We start from the raw sequence: 23,453 nt of genomic DNA, 5'->3' as shown, positions 1-23,453 counted from the left end.
AGCTTTATTTTTTTTATTTTTATTTATTTTTTATTTATTTTTTGCTATCGCACTGTATAGTATAGTCACTTTTTATAGAGTATTGATGGTGAGCAGCTTAAACTTAAAAAAATACGCTATTTTAAAAAAAAATGATTTTTAAAATTTTTCCATTTTGTGGCCTGAAATATCTTTGTTGAGGCACCAGACAAAAACCTGAAAATTTCACAGTGAATAGACCTTTATGAAATCAAACTTCAGCGTAAATTTCAACTTTGAGATTCAAATGGAAGTTACGGAAAAAAAATTACAAACATGAGTCAAAAATACGTTTTTAACATATGCGATATCTAGGCTTATGGAATGAAATATTTCACTTAACAGTACATAATTTAATCATTTGTATGATTACTTACTTTTTTATTGAAAATAAGTCTACTAATTACATTATATTGTTCTCTTGTTATTTGCTTTTAGTACATTGCTCACTGAACATTTGAGAAATTTGTTCACTCAGTTTGGGTGTTAGATTATAAGTTCGCCCAGTCACAGTTGTAAATTCCATGGGAGGCAGCTTCCATAGTGCTTTTTTAAGTGGCATCCAAACTTGATCCTTCTCAATTTTTTTGAAAGATGCCCTTGGTCCTGGAGGGTATTAAGTTTTCCACAATGATGAAGTTCACCATCAGGCAAAGTTGATGGGATCTTACACTTCAGTAAGTAGTGTGAATGGCGTACAAAACAATGAAAAGATCGAGTGCCTTTAATCTTCTGACAAGTGCTGTACCTTTCCTTCAAGACACTGTCATAGACTTCTTGTATTTCCTCACATTGTACAAAAACATAGGTAATTCCACTCATATGTTTTTTTACAGAATTCAAACATTTCTTGAGGTGTTATGATATGATTGTCATAGATCCACTGCAGACTTGCTTTTGTGACAGCTCGCCTTGTTGTACGTCAGACTCCGTCACAAGCATTCTTCCCATGGCATGAAGCGAAAAAGTGCCATTCTACATCAAACCCAAAATCTTCTTTAATATTTTCTTTTGTTTTTATATTGACTTGCTGCCCCATCAAAAAAGTAAATCAGTTTTTTTTTTTTTTTTTTTTTTGGAAGGGTGGTGCTGTTTAATGTAGTTTGTTAATTTTTGTTGAAAAATGTGCACTGCTGTAGTGTTGAGTTCAAAAGTGTCACTTATGACGCAAAAGCTGTGGCTCACTATTTTTTTTTCTTTTTTTTTTGGGCGCAAAACTGCTATGGTCATTAGCGCCCGGTCCGTGACTTAGGAAACAGCAAAAAACCGAAAATGGAAACCAGCAGCAATGGGAACGAAACTCAAAAAATTGGAGAAACTAAAAGCAGAAGAAAGGCTTAAAAATCCACTACAGAAAGGGGTTGGTTGTCCCCAAAAAAAGCTTCAAATGACTGATGTCATTTCACTGGCACTAATAAACTCGAGAACACGATCGGCCGAGCGCGTGTCATCTGCTAAAATTGACGATATATCAGGTGACAGCTGTAGACGGGCACGTAACAGAGTAAAATAGGGGCACTCAATTAAAAGGTGTCTTACCGTCCACAGCTGAGAGCAGTGGGGACAGAGTGGGGGAGGATCGCCGCTTAAAAGATGTCGATGGCTAAAAAGACAGTTCCCTATCCGGAGTCAAGTTAAAATTACCTCCTCCCGATGACGCGTTTGGGAGAAAGAGGTCCAAGCACAAGGAGGAGCTTTCACGTCCCGCAATTTATTATGGGGAAGTGTCGACCAATGTGCGTGCCATAAAAGAACAACACGACGACATAAAACGCTCCGTAGATCGGTGAAGGGAATCGATTGAATAGCTGGCCAAAGAAGAGAGACTGCAGCCTTGGCCGACATATCGGCCGCCTCATTTCCACAGATACCAGCGTGTCCCGGGAGCCAGAGGAACGCCACCGAGACACCCCCCCCCAGGTGGAGCAAGCGCAGACAGTCCTGAATCCGGTGGACCAGAGGGTGGACAGGGTAAAGAGCTTGGAGACTGAGGAGAGAGCTGAGAGAATCTGAGCAGATAACATACTGTATCCGCTGACGGCGGCGGATGTAGTGGACAGCCTGGAGAACAGCGTAAAGCTCTGCAGTACACACCGGTCGGGAAGCCGAAATTGATTTGTGGTGTCGCCAACAATATAGGCACTCCCTACACCAAACGATGTTTTTGAGCCATCAGTGTAAATAAATGTGGCTTCCGTCATTTGTGCACGTAGAGCAGAAAATGCACGACGATAAACAAGTGAAGGGGTACCATCCTTGGGAAACTGACAAAGGTCACGGAGCAGGCAGATCCGGGGGCGGAGCCAAGGCAGTGCTGTACCCCAAGTTGTCAAGAAGGTTTTAGGAAAGCGGAAGGAAAGAGAATGGAGCAGTTGATGGAAGCGGACTCCCGGTGGTAGTAGGGAGGAGGGGCGGCCTGCATACCCTACATCAAAGGAGGCATCGAAAAAAATGTCATGGGCCGGATTAGCAGGCATGGAAGACAGATGGCTAGCATAATGACTCAGAAGGACTGCTCGCCGATTGGACAGCGGAGGTTCAGCAGTCTCAGCATAAAGGCTTTCCACAGGGCTGGTGTAAAAAGCTCCAGACACTAAACGTAATCCACGGTGGTGGATAGAGTCGAGACGCCGAAGAATAGACGGCCGAGCAGAGGAGTAAACTATGCTTCCATAGCCCAATTTCGAGCGCACTAAGGTGCGATAGAGGCGGAGAAGGACCACTCGGTCCGCTCCCCAGGAGGTACCATTCAGGACACGGAGGGTGTTGAGGGATCGCAGACAGCGAGCCGAAAGATAGGAAACGTGGGGTGACCAGCACAGTTTTCTGTCAAACATAAGACCCAAGAATCTAGCGACGTCCGAAAATGGAAGGTTGACAGGTCCTAGATGTAAGGAGGGTGGAAGAAACTCCTTATGTCGCCAAAAATTAACACAAACGGTCTTTCTGGGAGAAAAACGGAAGCCGGTTTCGATGCTCCAAGAGTGGAGGCGATCGAGACATCCTTGAAGGCGTCGTTCAAGAAGGCTGGTCCGTTGAGAGTCGTAGTAGATCGCAAAATCGTCCACAAAGAGGGAGCCCGAGACATCAGGAAGGAGACAATCCATAATTGGATTTATGGCAATGGCAAACAGTACAACACTCAGCACGGAGCCCTGGGGAACCCCGTTTTCTTGGGAGAAAGTACGGGAGAGAGTAGTGGTCACCTGCACTCTAAATGTGCGCTCTGCCATAAATTCACGAAGAAAAAGGAGCAGCCGACCTCGAAAGCCCCAAGAGAACAGTGTGCAGAGGATGCCTGTCCTCCAACAGGTATCGTATGCTCTCTCCAGTTCAAAAAATATTGCTACTGTTTGGTGTTTCTGGAGAAAATTGTTCATGATATAAGTGGAGAGAGCAACAAGATGGTCAACTACAGAACGATGCTTTCGGAATCCACATTGGGCAGGTGTTAAAAGACATCGGGACTCCAATCACCAAGCTAAATGGCAATTCACCATACGCTCCAAAACCTTACATACACTACTCGTGAGAGAAATGGGGCAATAGCTAGAGGGGAGATGTTTGTCCTTTCCAGGTTTCGGAACAGGAACGACGATAGCTTCCCGCCATCGTCTGGGAAAAGTACTGTCAGTCCAAATTCGATTATAAAGGCGTAGGAGGTAACGCAGACTATGGGTTGGTAAATGCAGCAACATTTGGACGTGGATACCATCCGGTCCTGGGGCGGAGGAGCGAGAAGAAGAGAGTGCATGTTGGAGTTCCCGCATGGAGAAAACAGTATTGTAGCTTTCGCGATTTTCAGAGGAGAAAGCAAGAGGTCGCACTTCCGCTGCACGTTTCTTCAGGAGAAATGCTGGGGGGTAATTTGAAGAGCTCGAAATCTCAGCAAAGTGCTGACCCAATGAGTTAGAAATTGCGACAGGGTCCACTAATGTATCATGCGGGACAATGAGCCCAGAGACCGGGGAGAAACTAGGCGTGCCTGATAACCGTCGAAGCCGACTCCAAACTTCCGAGGAGGGAGTGAAGGTGTTAAATGAGCTACTAAAGAATTTACAGCTTGCCTTCTTGCTATCGCGGATGACGTGACGGCATCGTGCGCAGAACTGCTTATAGCGGATACAGTTGGCCAAAGTAGGATGGTGGTGGAAAACGCGAAGAGCACGTCGCCGCTCACGTATTGCGTCATGGCACGCCTCGTTCCACCAAGGAACTGGGGGACACCGGGGCAATTCGGAAGTGCGTGGTATTGAACGTTCCGCAGCTGTAAGAATAACGTCAGTAATATGTGTGATCTCATCGTCGATGCTGGGAAAGTGACGGTCATCGAATGTCACTAGAGACGAAAAAAGTGTCCAATCGGCTTGAGCACACTTCCAGAGTCGCGGGCGCATATATGGCAGTTGAGGCTGCAGTCTAAGGACACATGGAAAGTGGTCACTCGAGTGTGTATCGTCAAGGGCGAACCATTCGAAGCGCCGAGCTATCGGAACAGTACCGACCGAAAGGTCCAAGTGAGAGAAATTTGTCGTGGAGGCAGACAAAAATGTAGGGACCCCAGTGTTGAGGCAAACTAGATCTGCCTTGTGGAAGACGTCTAGCAATAGTAAGCCACGTGGACAAAGATGTGGAGATCCCCAAAGCGGGTGGTGGGCATTGAAGTCCCCAACCAGCAAATAGGGGGGTCAAAGCTGACCAAGAAGATGAAGGAGATCAGCTCGTGCCATTGGTGTGGACGATGGAATGTATACAGTACAAAGAGAAAAGGTATATCCAGAAAGGAAAAGACTGACAGCGACAGCTTGGAAGGAAGTGTTTAAGTGGATTGGGTGATAATGGAGAGTATCATGGAGAAGAATCATGAGTCCTCCATGGGCTGGAGTGCCTTCAACAGAAGGGAGATCAAATCGGACGGACTGAAAATGGGGGAGAAAAAGCGGTGACGGGGACACAGCTTTGATTCCTGAAGACAGAAGATGACCGGTGAGTGGGAACGTAAGAGGATTAACAATTCATCCCAATTGGCTCGAATGCCGCAGATATTCCAGTGGATAATGGACATAGGGTGTGCAGAAAATGGAGGACTGTGATCAAGGGTGCTGTCAACTCAACGACTGCTCAGAGCTTGTGACCGACAGCATGGAATGGCATTCAGCCGACGGCAGAAGATCCTGATCCATAGGTTGTTCTGGAGCAGCTCCTGCCACCAGCGATCGGCCGGTTGATCGGCCGCCAGCAGTGCGACACAGAAGACGGCCGAGGGCGATTTCCGCCAGGTGGTGCTGTAGATGGGACACGCCTTGGTGGAGAAGGAGATGAACTGGGTTTCTTAGTAGCCTTCTTGGAAATATGATGTTTATATGGAGGAGGAACCGATGGTTGTGAAGTTGGGGTACGTAAAAAATCTTCACGAGTATGCTCTTTTTTCGAAATCTTGGTGTCTGACTTTTGGGCTCGAGACTTAGCAGAACCCGATGAAGGGTGAGCCATAGAGTGGGCAGGCGAAAGTGGTGAGATTGAACGGGCGATATTTGCGCTGGCCGATCTGACGACCGTGGCACTAAAGGTGAGGTCGCAAGTCTGCGTGGCTGCCTCCTTTGTTGGCCGAGGAGAAGCAAGGACAGTGCTGTATTTTCCTGTCTGAGGCACGGTGGGCTGTCGACTGACAAATAATTTTCGAGCAGCAAAGGTCGACACCTTTTCCTTCACTCTGATTTCCTGGATGAGCTTTTCGTCTTTAAAAACGGTGCAATCTTGAGAGGAAGCAGCGTGGTCACTCATACAGTTGATGCAGCGAGGGGATGGAGGTGGACAAGCACCCTCATGGGCATCCTTGCCACACGTAACACATTTGGCCGGATTGGAACAGGACTGGCTGGTGTGATTGAACCGCTGACACCGATAGCAACGCGTAGGGTTTGGGACGTAAGGGCAAACGGAAATTATCTCATAGCCTGCTTTGATTTTCGATGGGAGTTGAACTTTGTCAAATGTCAAGAAGACAGTGCAGGTTGGAATGATGTTCGTGTCAACCCTTTTCATAACTCTATGAACAGCCGTTACGCCCTGGTCAGACAGGTAGTGCTGAATTTCGTCGTCAGACAATCCATCGAGGGAGCATGTATAAATGACTCCACGTGAGGAATTTAAAGTGCGGTGCGCTTCAACCCGGACAGGGAAGATGTGGAGCAGTGAAGTACGCAGCAATTTTTGTGCCTGGAGGGCACTGACTGTTTCTAACAACAAGGTGCCATTCCGTAATCTGGAACAAGACTCTACAGGACCTGCAATTGCGTCGACACCTTTCTGAATAATGAAAGGGTTGACCGTGGAGAAGTCGTGACCTTCGTCAGACCGAGAAACAACAACGAACTGTGGCAATGATGGAAGAACTGTCTGTGGCTGCTTGTGAGCAGACATAGTGGAAGGTGAGGAAACCATTGCGGAAGAATCCCCCATGATTACCGGCGTCTCCGATGGTGCGCTCCTCCCTTGTCGGGGCCCTCTCTGAGGGCACTCCCGCCTTAGGTGATTGTTCACACCTCAGGTCACACCTCCCGACAAACGGACGGAAGGACCAATCGGCACTTTCGGAAGGTATCAGCTCGGGTAATCACCCCTCCCTGGGCCTGGCCGTTACCAGGGGGTACGTACGTGTCCTACCTGTCTACCCGGGGCGGGGAATTATGCGTTACTCCGTCACCGGCTACGCACGAAAATGCGTGGGTCGGCCTTCAGACACGCACAGGGAGGAAGATAGAGAAAGGGAAAAACAAAGAAAGCGAAAGGAAAGAAGAGAGGTCTCAAACGCCGCAGCGGAGAAAAGGGTAAAGAGAAGAGGTAAGGAAAAGAGAAGGACAAAGGAAGTATGAAGACATACAAGCAGAGAAGGCGAAGAATGCGTTAAATTTACGAGCATCCATCTCCGGACGTAGGCACAAACCATACTCCCAGAGGGGGAGAAAGGGAAGGAAAGAGCCAGAGGTGAGGGGAGGGGGGGGGGGGGGGGCGAAGGTGCGGGATAGGGAAGGATGCGGAAAAGGAAGGTATGCAGCCCGGAAAGGAAGGAGGGCCACATTAACTCGGGGTCCCGTGCTCGCTATGCACGTATCCACAAAAGAGTTGTGGACCCCCTGGGGGGTGTGTGGGTGTGTGTGGCTCACTAGTTCATCCTTATCTTTATAATAGAATAATACAAATGGATGAACTGTGGCCTGTTTGTTTACCCAGTGGTGCCCTTGTACTTCATCTTGGACAACAAAGGAATAAGATTTACTTTTTGTCTTTCAAAAATTTACTTTGAGCTTTTGCAATAAAATGACACATTTTCAGATTTTCAAGGTTAGCCACTAACACTTCAAAAAACTCTTCTCGTGATTTTATGACTGTCACCATTTCAGTTCTGTCTTGTGTCACCCATTGTTTGTATTTTATATTGTCAGGCACCAAATCGTCTTCTTTGGATTCTTCAAACATGTAAAGTAAGGCTTGTTTGCCTGGACAATCTTCACATTTTCCCTTGATCATAGAATTGTAACGTCAATATTGCATACCATAATTTCCAAAAGATCTTTATAGTCAACTCTAAGTTTGGCCCCATCTATCATCAACTTCATGTTCTGTTGATACAAACACAAACATTATGGGTGCCAGGTGTCTCTGAAACAATACACCATCTTGGTCTCAACTCGCAAAACTTTGATCTTCCAATTTTAATTTCAGGGTTTTCTTTTTTAAATTCAGTGAGTAGTTCATTTAAATTACACAATATTAACCTTTTTTGTCTTTGAATCTTAGAACCATTTTGTGTCACAGAAACACAGTCTTTTTTGCAAGACATCAAATGGCTGGTATTGTCATCGTCATAATACTTAATAACTTTATTGATTATGTTTTCACCTACCAAATTAGAGGCATTTTTCTTTTGCAATGCTGGTAAAACTCCGTTTTTTTGCTAATTGCCTTGTTAACTAAACAAGACGTTCCGACACATTAAATTCATCACTAACTTTTGCTCAACTCCAAGAATTCGGCGGCAAACTGCTAAGCTTAATTTTATCCTCTTTGTTTCAAGTACTGCATTTAGTTTTTAGTTTTTCTATCATATCATCATATTCGGTTGGTAAAGTTTTAGAACTTCCATCTGTTTTAGTACAAATTGTATTTTGAAGTGAAACTTCCAAAGTCTTTTTCCCTATAGCTGCCACTTTCTCAATTTTTGTATTCAATGCACTTTGTCTTTTATTTTGACTTAGTTTTATAATTTTACTAGCAGGCTATATAACCAGGATTTCACAAGCTGTATCTACTTTTTTAATGGTTGCTGGTAAGTCACAAAATTCTGTATCTGAGGTTTCACTATCCTTTCTATTGTGAATTACAAATATCTTAGAGTAACATGTTGGACACAACGATTTTCTTGGTATGAGACTGACAAAAGGGCTTTTATTTTTAGAATAATGATCAAATGTTATTTCTCGCAGACCTTTTGTTATAGGTTTCTTATGTTTCTCAAACAGGTCCATGCAAAGCTGACCAAAAAGATGACGAAATATTTTTAAGTATTTCATTTCATGGTACTTGCACGTTGATTCGACCTCTGGGCCGACTCTTAAGTAAAACAACACTTTTTCTTCTTCACTGTAATCTTCGATTAAAGTAATACCTTTAGGATACTCTCCATACACACTTTTATGACATGCTTCATTATTAACAACACCAACAGAACACAGACACCATTTTTCAACTGCACACTTCAAGAACTTCTAGCTTTTAAGTGTGAGTAGACAACTGTTGGTACAAGAGGGAAAACAACAATCACACTTGTATAGGCTTAAAGATGCAATTGTTAGCCTGCTGAAACAATTACAACAGCATTGTTTTGACAAATAATCATTAGCTAGTGTAATGTGGTGTGTTACATTATGCAATTGGTATATTTTTATTTGATTAGCCTTCCAGATATTGCAGATGTTAAAAAACATATTTTTGACTCGTGTTTGTAATCTTTTTTCCATAACTTCCAATTGAATCTCAAAGTTGAAATTTATACTGCAGTTTGATATCATAAAGGTCTATTAACTGTGAAATTTTCAGATTTTTATCTGGTCCCCCAACAAAGATATTGCAGGTCACAAAATGGAAAAATTAAAAAAAAACCATTTTTTAAAATAGTGTATTTTTTTAAGTGTAAGCTGCTCACCATTGATACTCTATAAAAAGGTCGGCAGAAAAAATATTAAAGATGAGAAATTAATCTTTCTTTGGATAACTACTGCTCAAAATTTGAGTTTTTTAATTTGTGGCTGATAACTTTGAACTATTAAAAATATATTAAAGAATACACTCAGCTAAGTGATAATGATGTTAATTTGTAGCCCAGAGTTTGTTGAACTAAATGCATTTTATCTGAAAGGCTTAGGACAATCCACTACTGAATAATTGTAAAAAATGTAGATGCTTGCAAATACAAAAAAACGCATGCAGCCTGCAACAAATATGGCCACCATTTCAAAATAATAAACAATAACATTTAAAAAAAAATATTTTTGTGACCACTAAACATTGGGGAATTCACCCAGCGAATACAAAATTTTTCTGAGATGGTCAAGCAACCAATGCTGGACCACTTGGTATGGATTGACCCAGCTAATACTAGTTAAAAACCAAGTGGCACACATTCTATGAAGACTGATCCAATTTGTATTGTACACCTCTCTTTGGTAACATTAAGGTGTGACACAACATGGAATGCCTTAGCTTCCTGCACAAAGAAATTGCTTGAATGAGTCTTAGTACATAATTAAAAATTGAATCTACATTTCACCTTCATGTGAGTATGGGGAATACTGGCATGCAACATAATGAAGTCTATGCCCAGAAACTTATACAGTGCAGGAGTCTGTTAGAGTGGTATGCATACAAAAAGAAAACAATGGAGCACAATGCACATTAGTATCAGGATGCATACAAAGTTATCTGTGCGCTTAGAACAAATTAAAAACACAAGAAAGTATAGCCTAATGTATGTGTGTGTGTGTGTGTGTGTGTGTGTGTGTGTGTGTGTGTGTGTGCGCGCGCGCGTGCGCACACACACACTACACATTACCTGTTTTTGGCTTTGCTCGCATATGCGTTTGACACACATACTGTATACATTCCCCCCCCCCCCCCTCCGACCCACCCCCCTCTGTGTCTGCCTCACCCTCCCACCTCTGTCTGTCCAGTTTCTCATTCTCACACTCTGTCTCTCCATGTGCTCCTGCCATCTCTCTTTGTCCATCTCCTCTTCTCACTCTCTCCAACCCTATCTTCCTTCCCCCCCACTCCTGTTCATATCCTCCTCCTCCTCCTCCTCCTCCTCCTCTATCTGTCCACCTCCTCTTCTCCCCTCTTAATTTTTCCATCTGCCCACTACCTCTCCACATCTTCCAGTTGCCTTCTGATCTCTCCCTTCCCCCTCGCTCTGTCCATCTCATCTCACCCTTACTGACACTCTCTGTCCACCTCCTCCTCTCCTCTCTCCCTTTCCAACCCCTCCTCACCATCTGTCCGTCTCCTAACCCCCCCCCCCTCTCTCTCTCATCTGTCCCTCTCCTAACCCTCCCCCCCTCTCTTTCTCTCTGTCCATTTTCTCCTCCCCCTCTCTCTATCCATCCCCCCACCCTGTCTCTCTGTCCCTCCACTGCTCACCTGTGCTCATCCCCACGTGTAGCCCATGCGAAACATATTGATAAGGCAGGCTAAAACTAGTCCCACACAACATGCCTGTCTTGCAGGGCTGCCTACACATCAGGGGCTTAAAAAGTTTTGCCCATATCCACTGCTTTGGGAGATAGCAGGATCTAATCCCCACTGTAGTGATATCGTGAAGTGCACTACTTGTGTGCTATATTTGGTTGAAATCAATCAATAGCTTTGGGAGGAGATGCTGGAGAAACACACACACACACACACACACACACACACACACACACACTTGTATTCCAGAAACCATTTTACGGTGTGTGGTGGAGAGTACCTTTGCATACCACTAAAACTAGTCCTCACAAATGGTATGCATGTGAAAAATGAGTCTTTGGATATTCTCTATAATGTGTCCTAGATTGAAAAGCAATATGGAGATATCTGTTGAATGATGATTGTATACACTACCTCCCTCACAGGTAGACTACACTTCCCGAGAATTCTTCCAAAGACTTTTAGTCAAGTATCTTTGTCTCTCATGGTTAGTTTTATGTGACCATTCCCCTTCAAATCGCTACCCATACATACTCGCACATATTTAATGGAAGTTACTGCTTCCAGTGCTTGTTCAGCAGCTGTGTAATCATATAATAATGTGTGTTTCTGCCTATTTATTTTATATCTGTTTATGTTGAGAGTCATCTGCCAATCCTTGCGCCAAGTGTCAACCTTTTTTAAGTCTTCCTGCATTCTGCTACAATTTTCTAGCATAACTGCTTCGTATACAACAGCAGCATCCACAAACAGCTTCATGAAGCTTTAAACACTATTTGCTGGGTCATTTATACAACACAGTAAATACTAATGGTTCTATGACACTTTCTTGGGGTATGCCTAAACATACTTTTATGTCTAAGGATTTCTATCAGTCAAGAATGAAATACTGTGTTCTACTTGCTAGGAACTTTTCAACCCAATTAAAAATCTGGTCAGCTATTCTGTAGACTCCAAAACTATACTGAAGGCATTCTTGAAGAGAAGGAACAAGGCACCAACCTAGGCACCCCTATCTACTGCCTTCTGTGTTTCATGGACAAAAAGAGGGTGCTGGTTTTCGCAGGACCGATGTTTGTGGTATCTGCTCTCCAGAAAGGTCATAATACATAAACATAAAGGTGTTCTAAAATTGTACAACATACATCAGCAATATACACTGTAGTTTTGTGCAACTTTTCAGTGACGGTTTTTGAAAAAGGGATTAGGCTGCACATTCTTACAATCAGTAGCAATGCACCATTAATCCAGTGACTTAAAGTAGACTGCTGTTAGAAGAGGAGAAACTTCTTTCACAGACTATATATAAAACTGTATACGTATCCTATCAGGTCCAGCCTCTTTTGTTTGTTGAACAATTTTAGTTGATTCTGTATCCCACAGGCACATATTCAGATATATGTCATTTTCCTATTTATGCAACGACTGATAGAAGTAACTGCAGTACAATCTTTCTCAGTGAAACGGTTCAAGAAAAAGAATTGACTGTATTTTAGTCTTCTCTATGTTAGCCTTCATTTTGATGTAATTATGGCCACTTGGAATCTTTAACTCTGGACACATGGCTTTGATCTATTTCCTGATTTAACGTATAACCAAAACATTTTAGTATTTTCTCCAGAAATCTGTAAATACAATTTTATTTTCAAATTCTTTGAATGCTTCACACATGGCTCTCTTAAGCTAATTTTGGCTTCACTCTATTTTTGTGTGTCTACGAGGTTTTGGCTAAATCTAAACAGTGAAGCTCTACTTGCTTTTGGAGCAACTTTCTAACACTGTTGTCAAACCACAGTGTGTCTTTCCCACCTCTCACAATGTCGCTCAGCACATATCATTCTTAACAAGGAAAGCTATGGGATCTCAAGACAAGAATTTTCATGAGACTTTGAGATGTAAACAGGCACGCAAAGAAAATAATATGTGCAGAACATGGCATTTCACAATCACTCGCAACCCTCGGGTGAGGGCATACAAAGTATGTTAATGGTACGACAAAGGATGTGAAAAATGGACATCAACAAGGACAATATCAATAACTTTATGTGCATACACATTCCATATTTGTGGATTCTTCTATAATAAAGGCACATCAACTGAAAGAGTGATACCATAGATCCAAATAATTAGTCTTTGTACTTATTACACGTGTCCATGGCACACAATGGATAGAAACTAAACATTAGTAGTACATACTCTTTCCTGCTTGCACTACATTGTCCTGAGCATTCCTTGCACAGTACATCCAAATCTTAATGCGACAATCCCTATCAGAATCATGGGAAGAATGTCAAATCAGGCAATACATAAACCATCAGCCACAGACACTCCCTACATCAATGTAACAAATAAAAATACGCCATAAAAACTCTATACAACCTATGTTACTCCATGGCATGGTAATGTGGTGGGAGAAGGCAAAGCTGTAAGTAAAGTGGCTGTGTACAACAGGAGCAGATCACACCAACACTCAGCTCACAGTCAGGAGTGTTGCACATGTCAACTGCAAGAAAGTAGACATCTGACACATTGCAAAACAGCATAGGCATATCCTGTGCCAAATATCCAGTGGGTTTCCATGCAAAGCGAAGCTTAGGTTGATATTGTGGTGCACAAAACTAATTGTTTTCAAAAGAATGCAACCTGTAAATGAAAAGTCTGCATGCAGATTGATGGCACAATTCCCATCACAAAGTATATTCTCCTCCATGTGGTGTGCAAATGTTTTATATTTGTGAAAGGAGTATACATCTAGAGGCTGAAGTACTTTGTAGTTTTTGGTGGTATGATCATTGCCTGAACTGTATGTTCCTGCTGCCAAAGGCTTTGGTGGCAAACACTTGTCAGTTTGACCTGACCATGAATTGAGCAACAAAATGGCAGGACCCATTATCTCGTCACTGACAGTGTCCAGTTTGCTTTGAGTTTGTACTCAAATCAACTTTGGTTGGTATTGAACACCACATTAGCACCAATGTCATTGGCTGTAATATAGTCCATCACCTTTTGCACAAACTACAACCCTCTCACTCTTATGGTAGTGTGCACAGTAATATCCTACACATTTAATAAACCATGTGATCTTGCTTGATGTTATTTTATAGCGGCAATTGAAGTGATGAAGGAAACAGGCTCTGGCTTTAAAATTAGGGATGCCTAGAATGATAGCTGCTTGTTTCACTCATATCTTTAAATGCCAATAGTGAATTGAGAGTCGCATGTGACATGCCTCCTGGAATTTGGTATACACATACTTGTGAATTCTTACGATCTTGTTTTGCACAGTACCGGCACATTCAAGAGCGGTAACAATTTGTTTCACCTTCTCCGGTGTTGTATTGCGTTTGCATGCAGTTGCTGCTACAGATTTGTGTTTAGCCTTCACAGTTTCATAACAATCCTCTGCATAGTTCTTGGTGTGAATTGTTTGTGTATGCTTGTATGTCATACTCGGGGGGTGAAGGGGTGGTGGTGGGGAGTGATAGTTCGTAGGAACTGGAACTGGTTGCCATGTTTTGCACTGGCGACTGTGGGGCATCACAGTCAGACAATATCCCTGTCTCTCGTCACTTGCACGATCATCACTTTCACACCGTAATGTCTGTCCTTCCCACATGATACCACCACCTTCAACATGTTGCCCCTACAGGTTCGACAACTACCATGCAACATGCCTGTCACTGTACGTTGGAGCTGTGTCATATGGTGGCTACCTCTACATCATTAGTATTTGTACTGCTGCATGGGTATTATATACCATTCTGGTAATCTCACACCACCACTGTGAATGGGCGAATATGCCTGTGACCTGACTCGCTATTCACTACTAACCCCTTCAATGAGTAAACATCACTACCGTGACACGTGCCATCTGCCTTCATCGATGCAAGTGCCGTTTCACATGACCTTGCAGAACCTCAGATATATTGTCTGTTTGTCCACCTAGGGTTGCAACTATTTCCGGTGAGTGGTAGCGTTTGTTGTTTTGTACTAACATTTTCCCAGATGGATACATGTCATTCAGCAAACATGTTTAACAGCAGTCTTCATCCTTTGAAGCACCAACTCTCATTTACAATGCTCATATCATGTTTATTGCAAATTCTACTACTGCACATATTGTGAGCGGGCATCTCCCGTGCATACCCCAGTATGGGGGTTGTAAGAAATGGCACCAAACAACCAGTCACATGTGTTATTAACAGTGACATGCAGGTAAAAAATAAGTGCTTACCCTTACTGTTCATGAAAGTCTAGCCCAACATCATGTATCACATGACCCTGTTGCTATTTCAACTTTGCGAGACCTGAATCCAAAATGGCATACTTGACAATGGCTGCTTTGATGACTATTAGCACGGTAAGATGTGGCCCCATCTCTATTGCCATTATTACATTTCTAATCCTTCTTAGACAGGGTATTTTCAGAATACAAGGTTAGATACGGACTTTCGCCAACCACTGTATTGTGAGAGAACTACCACACATTACATGACCTCATCCGAAGTTGTGAGCAATTGCAAAATGCCAATTTCGCACATATTGTTTTCTTTGCATACCTGTTCACTTATCAAGGTCTCATGCAAATTCTCATTGTGAGATCCCGTAGCTCCCTTGTATGCTGTATCACTGTACAACTCTCCCCTCATGACTGAGCACATTGGTGTAGCAGTTGAGGCAACAGACTTTAGCTCCCATGCAGTAATTCATTACCAAAAATGTATAATTATTTCTCTAAATCACTTTAAGCAAATAAAGATGGATCATTCTTGCAATATCTTATTTCACTCACTGGCCCTTTTCAACAGAGCCACTGCCCGACCTCAATTGATCTTGTTATTACAAACAAAAGTCCCTTCCAGCACAATCACTTCCAGAACTGGATGATACAGTACCAGTACGTTTATTTCACTGCTTTATGTGGTCACTAATACATGGCAGAAAAAATGCAACACCCTCAAAGATTGTATTGGTGCCAGCAGGATGCAATACAAGAGGGTGTAGTGTTGGCAATGCGTTTGTCACAGATATAGGCAATCAGGTTGATTTTGGGAGGCCTGTCTGTGTACCGTTTGTTTCAACCTGTCTGGAGTTTAGAGTTGCAACTTTCATTCTATGGAACAGTCATGCCCTATCAATGAGTATGTACAGTTGAACAGTTTCAGCCATTTGAATGGGTTCGCATTGTGGGTCTGCATGAAACTTGATGGATGTATATGGTGGCTTGCAGCAGGTGGCCTACACATAGTATGTCTCTGGAGGGCAGATGTGAAACGCAGCTGTTGTGTTGATGGAATATTTGCTACACATACTGTCACATGGAAATATTAATGTCATCATTTTTTTGGCACTACTGTATTAGATAGTGCATCCATTTCTTGCTACCGATCTTGGTGATCGAAATTGGTGTGCTATAATTGTGCAGCTTTATTTCAGAGATTAGATGACTGCTCAGAACGTATTTGCTAAATGATATTGTGTAATGAGAATGGTCCTGTATAGACAACTAGTTCAGGTCCACTTGTTGAAACAGTTATTAATATGGTGGTATTAGTTTGAAACAATACTGGTGGCCAATACTGGTGGCAGTGGGTTCAAGTAGATGGTTTATGCAAATGTCTAGTACCGAGCTGTTTCTGGTGTAAGAGCCAACATTGTATTATATTTCTGTGAACTGACAAAATAATGCTGGATTCTAATTGACCTGTTAATGATGAGGCAGTGGTCAGGACACAACCAGACATTTATAAAAAAAAAAGGGAAGCTATGTTCCCCTCAAATTATGTACTACTTAGAGAGCATTAATATCTATAGCTATAGACTCTTTTCTACAGTGTGAAATTGTTAATTAGTTACTGACTTGTACTGGTATCAGCTGCTATGTTTATGTCAAACTCTCAAGTCAGTATGAGAGAGGCATTTCTGATTATTTGCTAAAGGAAACACCATTGAAATTTACTGTGGGATAAAGTTTTGGCTGCTTTATTAAATTGTGAAGTTTATTAATTTAATTGTGAGGTAGCTGGTTCCTTTCTGTTTCAGAACTAAAGTAATTATTGTTTCAAGATTTCAATGTTTTCTACCATTCCAGTAATCTTCAAACACTTTAAACAGAAATTTTTGTGGAGGTCATCAGCGACCGAAGTTTTATGCAAATTTGGTCTTCAATAAATGTTTTAAAAGACACAAATTGAATCCAGACTCACTCAATCACTCCACCCTTCCTCGCTGTGGTCCAGCTAATTGTAAAAAGATGTGCATCAAGACGGTGCATTTTGTGAGCAATGGTGGCTGACAGACCATCATCCAGATGAAATCCAGACATGTGTTGCACCTACTGTGTCATCAGGGGCTATCGGGAACCATTTGCTTGCAGCAGGATTAAGATAACGTGTGCTTCTGGCCAGGCTATTGCTGACACTGTGACACTGCCAAGCATGGCTACTCTGATATTGTGTAGGAGTTGACTGGAGAATGGAAAGGTGCTCTGCTGTCTTCAGTGAAGAGAGTTCATTCAGTTGGTATGCAAGCGATGGGCATACAAATGTATGGCGTAGAGGGAGCACATCCCCGGCTTCGTGATGTGTGAATTACAATTTGTGGTCACATTTGGTGTTTCTACAGGGTAAAATAACCAGTGCCCAACAGATTGCAGACTGTTTTCTCCAAGCTACTGCCATTTCTTCAACAGGAAGGTGATGTACATTTTTTCTGTATAACAATATATGTTCTCATAGGGCTGTCATGAGGCTACACAATCTTTGTGCTGTACAACAACTACCCAGGACAGCAAGATCATCAGGTCTCTTGCCAACTGAAACACATACGTACTCCAGGGCCCCCAATAACCACTGCCAAACTAGAACAAAGGTCACAAAATGCTTGGGACAATCTATTGCAGGATGTCATTCAGCAACTTTATAATCATTTGCATGCAAGAACATAAGCCTGAGTTGCTGCCAAAGGAGGCATCCTTTACTGTATATTAATGTGATAGTTTGTGCACCCTTTACTTTGACACAAGTTAGTTACTTGGTCTGAATTTATCATCATACACTCCTACCATGGTAAAGCACCAGTCACCTCACTTGTTGATAAAATGGCCTTGTCCATCAGGGTGTAGCAATTTTTCCCCTGGCAGTGTAATAATAACAGTTCACTTCATTCATCCTGCTTACATAAAGTTGAAGCAATATTGAAAGAAATAATAAGGTTTGATTACGACTGAGTTTTGGTTCATTGCCACAATTGAAAGAAAGAAGTGGAACAGTTCAGTACAATCTAATTTACTGTTGCAATTTTAACCAAGAGGCAAATACTACATGTAAGTGGTGGGAGGGCCTTTACTGTTATGCTGCACATGGTAATCGGTCAATGAATTTCTATATGCCTTTTAAAAAAAAAAAAAAAAAAAAAAAGAAGATAGGGCTGATTGTTCCGAGGACTGTCCTTATTTTGGGATTCTATGGCATTTCATCTTCAGGTTAAAGAATGATATATTTGATGGTTATAGTTAACTAACATTCCTCTGGGGAAGCTTACGTTCTCATATAGAATACCTCTATAGCATATTTCTGACATTGCTTAGATGGGGATATTTACCTGTATTTAATTTCAGTATTGCTGTTTCAAACATCAGCAGGATGTAAAAAGAGAAATCTTTCCTTGCGTCTCCAAGGCTTTACCAATTTTGGCTTTAAATGAGTTTAAACTCAAATTTATCTGTTTAACATCTCACATCAACAAGTCTCAAATATCAATAACAATGAACATTCTCAAAAAAAGGGCCTTCCGCTACCGCACTCTGACACACCACTTACTTCCAAGCTATATGCAAAGAAACAGATTGCTGTTATTTTTAGAGTTATGAAAATGTTAATCATCTCGTGGCGTTGCATTTCTTCTTTTTATGTCCGTGCTTGCTACAAAAATGGGAAGAGGAATTCCGCCTTATGCAAGACACCTTTTTTTCTGTTTTGGAGGCAGAGTTTTCACCACCAATAGTTTCCAATAGTATCATGTAAGTTAAAAAAAAAAAACCATTGAAGATTGCACAAAATGTGCTGAAACATGTCTGGGTGAAACAAAACAGAAAAAAAGGTGTCTTCCCATTGTGAAAATGTGCCTCAGAAATAACAATTGTTGTTTGTCAAATACACGTAACTGATAAAGGTTTGGGAAATGATGCAGAATTCTTCCTTTGGGTGAACCATCTGTTTTTGTAAATTGCCATGCTACATTAGCAAGCAACTAATGTGAAAATTCTGTATCTGATATTGAATTATTCTGAAGTTAGTTCATAATGAAATACACTCAACCAATGAAAATTAACAAGAAAAAGGAAGAAAATTTCAACGAATTTTCTAAAAGTGGCATGAAATCAAAAGATTTGCATCCAACAGTGAGTCTTCCTTTGAAAACATAACCCAGCTTTTGTTTTCTCTACATCTAGAAAGATGCCATTCCATATGATAATTATATACTGCAGTTGCATTTCCTTTAAGCGTAACTGTTTCTCTTACATGCACACAACTGACAGTTTTTAATTTGTGTCTAACATCTTGAGCACTGTAAATTAAAAGCAGAAGACAATCACATGGGCAAATGATACTCTGAAAGTTACATCACAATTTATTGTGCCCAGAAGAAGCTATAAATATATCAAATGCACATCTACAATTACACAACAGCCATAAGGTTTTAAATATGTGTTTGTTTATATTCTTAGTCTGTAGCATACTCCAATACATAAATAATTTCCATTCTTTTCCCTTCCATAGTCAATCTACAAGAATTTATCTTTTTAATACCTACAATGTTGTGCATTTATTTTCTGACAAAAGCAGGTCATATGCAGCATCTCTTGTTAGTTCATTATGTCATCTTTTGATAAGACTTCAAAGCAGTTCAAAGATTGGCAACTTGCTTTAAATGTTCATAAATATAAAACTGTGCACTCCACAAAAAAGCACATAGAATTCTATGACTATAACATCAATTAGTCTCGTTTGAATTTGTCAACTCATACAAACACCTGGATGTAACACTTTGTAGGGAAATGAAACATTATGGTAACATAGGCTGTCGTGGGTATAGCCGGTGGTAGACTTTGGTTTGCTTGCTGAATACTGGGGAAGCGCAAACAGTCTTCAAAGGAGATTGCTTATAAATCACTCATGTGACACATCCTAGAATGCTGCTCAAGTGTGCGAGACCCATGTCCAAATAGTACTGTCTGGATATTGAACATACACAGAGAAGGCCAGCACAAATGGTCACAGGTCTGTTCGATCCATTGGAGAGTGTTACAGAGACAATGAAGGAACCGAACTGAGAGACTCTTGAAGATAGACATAAAATTCCGAGAAAGGCTGTTAAAGTTTCAGGAACCGCCCTTAAATGATGATTCTACGAAAATACTACAATCCAGTTAGAATCAATCACATAGGAATCGCGAGGATACGATTAAAATAACTACTGCATGCACAGAGGCACTCAAACAATCACTCTTCCCATGCTCCATAAGTGAATGGAACGGGTAGAAACCCTAACAAGTGGAACAGTGAGATGTACCGACAGCCATGCACCTCACGGTGGTTTGCAGAGTATATATGTAGATGGTATGATTTTAGTTATGTGCTCCAACACAATAATGATTCACAAATGCTAAAATAAAATATTCCAGCAACTCGTGCACGATTTGCTTTGAGTCACTCAAAAAGATATGGCTACAAAGAAAGTATCAACACATGTGCTTTAAAATGGTATCATTAGTCATACTGATCTCTGCAAATGATGGACTACGTAGGCCTACTTCAACATTTGTCAGTATCATATTAAAACAACAAACAGTTTGTCAACCAACAAATCTGTATAATCAAGTATCACGATTCCTTTATTTCACTTGGCACACTTGTAAACTGAATACATAGACCCATTGGGAAACTGAAGCTCCAGCAGGCCTGTTACCACCTGCGAAGTACTTGACAGCTGCCAATCAAATACTTGTTTTAAAACTGATACAGATCCGTTTGTACAGGGACCTCAGTATGGCATTTAATACTATTTACGTAACCAATTAATGAATATCACTACCTTTATGCTCATGTTCAGAAGTTTTATGATAACCTACGACACTAAATAAACGAGCTACTTACAAATGCTGTAGTCCTAAGGAAAATCGTTAGCTTTTTTTATACCACGTGAATGTATATAACATAACCTCAACTGCAGGCGAACTGGCGAAACATAAACAAACACACATTTCCGATGGCAAAGCTTCTCTAGTACTATCTTTGGCAAATAGTTCCGAGCACATTTCTCCATTGCATCTCCCTTTGCATGAAGAGAACATACTACGTTTATCTAATAATTTTAGAGGAGCACAAAGAAAGTCATTGCCTAAGTAATCGCTTAAAATGACTTTTTGAGATAAATGTAAATATTACAGTCTACATTATTCTAATATAAGACACTATTTTTCCAAGAAAACTATTATTGAGTGTTCATAACTGTAGTGCAATGTGGAAGAGACATTGTTGTAATTATAAATATACCCTGGATGATAATAATCAATGGTCCATGGATAGAAAGCGAGTTTTGGCAGAAGGGGTAAATGAGTCGTCATTTTCTCGTTGCTGGTATCTTTGGTGTACGCGTTGCCTTTGGGAAGACGTAAGATAAGCTGTATTGTGCAATCCGAGTTATTTACATTAGTCTAGAATGATGTTTCAATACAAAGAAGAACATCCTTTTGAGAAAAGGAAAGAAGAAGGCGAAAAAATTAGACGAAAGTATCCAGATAGAGTTCCCGTCATTGTGGAGAAAGCTCCGAAATCAAGGCTTGCTGATCTGGACAAGAAGAAATATCTTGTTCCATCAGATTTGACAGTGGGCCAGTTCTACTTTCTCATAAGGAAGAGGATCCATCTGAGGCCAGAGGACGCCTTGTTCTTCTTCGTCAACAACGTAATTCCACCAACTAGTGCAACTATGGGTTCCCTGTATCAAGAGCACCACGAAGAGGATTTCTTTCTGTATATTTCATACAGCGACGAAAACGTGTATGGTTGTTGAATCATTTTGATTTGGTTGTCATTTCACTTAAATTGCAACGCAAATATTAGACAATCATTTTGTTTCAGAATGTGTATATATTCTTCAGAATAAGTTCTTGTATTAGCCATAAAGTCGGTGGTGCATATATTACAAAGTTAATGATAAATGTTTTTGCATATTGAAGACACTTTGCTTTCAAGGGAATGTTCTCAAACACTGTGCACACGTCATTACTATATTTGAATTCTTGTTCGTTTGGGAAACACATAGTGCTATTGGTATCAAATAAAAATGAAGCTTGCTCTGCTCAGTATTTCAGAAATTACGCTGCATAAACCATGTGTCAACTTTTATCATCAGCTGTTCATATTGTAGTTGAGTTTGTTCTATTACACAAGTTACAAATGTGTATTCTGCAACATTAGCAAATTGTTGTAGACTCCTGCATGTTTGGAGCGTTCCTTGTCGTAAATAAAAATATGATTATCATCAACCAATTGCAGTCATTTTTGGAACACATTGTGGCATTTGAGCAATTCGTAGTATAAATTACACAAATATGAAGCATTTGTTTCACTGGCTAAGCTAGTTCTGTTCTTTGTCTTGATGTACTGAACCCAGTTTGATCTGTAATATTATGTAATTATGTATTATTTTGTTTTGTTTTTGTTTGATATGTAGGATTAAAGTGTTATAATACAAGCTGTAAATCTGAGTTTGCTCTGCTGTACCAGATTCCTTCTTTTCCATTTGTCTGATGGTCTGCATCAGGACTATGTAGATGAGACATTTTGCTCTGTTCTCCAAAATTAGTCAGTGTGTTCTATTGCAGAGGATGAAAACTCGATCCACAAATTGCTAGATTTTGCAGTGTGAAAGGTAGCACCATAAATGTGATTGCTAAGCTTTTACAATATAAAGAATGAAATGCTTGTAAGTCTGCACTTGCCTCACTAGAGAAAAATTAAATAGACTGGAGAATTGACTGTAATGTAGGCCTAAATATAATGTGAAGATTGTACTTGCCATTCCGTAGGTGATGTGTAGAGAGAGAGAGAGAGAGAGAGAGAGAGAGAGAGAGAGAGAGAGAGAGAGAGAGATGCAGTTGTTAGAAGTTACATTGATAATTAACTATTGATGTGTACTTGGCGAACAATTAATTTAATGCCATGCAAGAAGCATGAAAGTTATTTGAAGAAAGTGCTGCTTCCTTGGTTATGCTTAGTTACCGTATTTCTTGCTTTACATATGATGTTAACTTGATCAGTAACTGGTTAAATTGTGACGTTGCTTCTTCTAAAATCTTTGTTGTGGCGACAGACTGATTTGTATCACAGGACAAGGTGTAGGTTTTGGTTGAAAGGTAATAATTCAGTTGTTGGTTGGTGCAGCTGTGTGTGAACTGTTTATCTCTGTCCTTCATTGAAAAGCACCTTTAATGATAGAAACTAAAATTGCAAGATAAACTGCAAAAACATACATTAGGTAAGGTAATGAAGAGTCTGCAGCGAATAAAATATAAGGGTGGGGGATCAGCTATCTAACTTTTACCGAATATTTTAGTATTAGAACACAAAACTCTATTCTGCATCCAGGATGGGGGCTAAAGCTACATGAAAAGTATTTTTATGGCT

At 41.0% G+C, this 23,453-nt stretch overlaps 1 protein-coding gene across 1 annotated transcript in view; it reads right to left on the bottom strand.

The window, feature by feature from the left end:
* The window catches only part of LOC126457212 (protein LLP homolog), a 42,733-nt gene extending 21,685 nt beyond the window's left edge, over window positions 1-21,048 (bottom strand). Inside the window, exon 1 of the mRNA XM_050093321.1 lies at window positions 20,919-21,048. The gene's annotated coding sequence lies outside the window, so the exon portion shown is untranslated. The remainder of the gene's footprint in view (window positions 1-20,918) is intronic.
* Window positions 21,049-23,453: the final 2,405 nt, after the last annotated feature.

Source organism: Schistocerca serialis, chromosome 1 (assembly GCF_023864345.2).
Source record: "Schistocerca serialis cubense isolate TAMUIC-IGC-003099 chromosome 1, iqSchSeri2.2, whole genome shotgun sequence".
Classification (NCBI taxonomy): Eukaryota; Metazoa; Arthropoda; class Insecta; order Orthoptera; family Acrididae; genus Schistocerca; species Schistocerca serialis.
This window is presented reverse-complemented; position numbering and strand designations above follow the sequence as displayed.